Genomic DNA, 1,957 nt, shown 5'->3' on the forward strand with positions numbered 1-1,957 from the left:
TTCAACGCCATCTTCTGTCGACAATAATCGTTGACCATACATTTTTTCCTGATGTACTGGAATATGGAGAAATCGGGGTTAAGACCGTTTATAAATGCGCAACACGACACGTGGTTGTACTTCAAACCGAACTGTTAAAAACGATTAATCTTTCCAATGGAAATGGTGTTACCTTGACAAAAAAATGTATGTAGTAACCCTCGTATTATTGATACTTTTCGAACGGTTTTTTCTATTTTTTTTTTCAACAAATAAGGGCCTTATAAATGTCCCATTCGTGGTTTAAAAAAAAAAAATAATCATATAGTTTTCTATTTAATTCGAAAGGAAAATACCAACCTACACTAATTCAAGAATGCCCATTTATAATGTCGAGTGAAAATCTCAACAGCTCTTTAGATATATCCGATTTATTGTGTGTGGTTTTTAGGCATAACTTAACGACGATGGAGCAAATATCTATATCGATTTATCCCATAGATATATGCAGAGAAGTTAGTCTGCGATCAACATTTCGAGTTTGTTCCAAACTGTTGCCAAAATCAAATTATACAACGTCTTTATAACAAGGATTTTTATATGAATATATTTTTATATCAAATATTTCTAATAAGAAACATTTCCAAAAGGTGTCAAATATACTTACAGAATATTCGTGACTATTGGAAAATATTTCTATCTACTTTATACACATAACGCTCTATTTTGACTCCACTAATTACTTAGCATTACTATCCGGCATTCACATGTGTGTATGTATGTATTTATGTTTCAACGATTACACTGTTGACAACTAGAAATAATTTCACTACCCAAAGAAATTACTAGAAAGTGTGACTTGAATATAAATTATGACCTTTTGTTGGTCGGTCAGATGAACTGCCTTCTCATCTGATGAAACATAAAACTTTACACACAAATGAATTTAAAATAACAAAAACAAGTTTCGTTTACACAACGAATAAATTCGACAAACATACAGACACAAACACACGTATCTGAATACATCTACCATAATTAACAATTCTGTTAACATTTCATTAAAATAGAACAGGAATCAGATTTAAAACTTCTTCTATGTTCCAAAGATTATAACGAATAAAGTATTGAATAAAACACAACATTTGATACTGAAATTTCTATTGCCTGCTTGTTGAGTTTTTGTTCTTAACTCTCCGTTCTTTTCTTTTCTTTTCCTTTTTTGTTTGTTAGTCAGTCTGTCGGTATTGAGCAGTTTGGCTAGTTGTGTTGATATGTCTGTCGTTGGTTTGGTTGGTCGTTTAATGGAATAATTGAAGGCAACAATTGTTGAATATAAATTTTGCGGTAAATACAAAAAAAAAATTATAATAATAAGAACCGGTTTAAAGGTGTCTCTCTTTTTTGGTTGAAATAAGCAGGAAAACGGTTTAAAATGCACAGCAACCGATATACCGACTGAACCAGCCGTGTGTCTCCTGTGGCTGTGTGGATTTTGGTGATTGGATGGTAACAGTTTGGGCTGAAATAAAACACTAATTGTCATGCTACCCACACAATGACATTAAATTCGTTTTTTTACATCTTTCAGCCATTAAGGAATCAATTGGGTTCTAAAAGAAATGTCTTTTTCAATAGTTTATCTAAGAAGTACTTCCGATTATCGAAAGTGTTAGATAAACTTTTACAATCCCTGTCTACAAATGATTTGGAATATTAGAGCTGCAAAGGATTAGAGGAAAAAACAGAAAATGTTTTGAGGCCGTCCATTTTACCGAGTCGGTAAATCTTGTATGTTTAGAGGAAACCTTCAAATGCACAGGTATAATGCATATTTGCATCCATATTACATTCTAGGGACGAATAACCGTGAGGAATTCACCACTCCTAGTAATAAAGGAAACAAGGAACTGAGATGCCAAATATAGTATAGGGTATTATGTCATTGTGCATATTTTTGTAACAGGCAAAAGAAAAC

The sequence above is a fragment of the Musca vetustissima genome, unplaced genomic scaffold, assembly GCF_032173495.1.
Source record: "Musca vetustissima isolate MV318-11 ecotype Yass unplaced genomic scaffold, APGP_CSIRO_Mvet_v1 utg6038, whole genome shotgun sequence".
NCBI lineage: Eukaryota > Metazoa > Arthropoda > Insecta > Diptera > Muscidae > Musca > Musca vetustissima.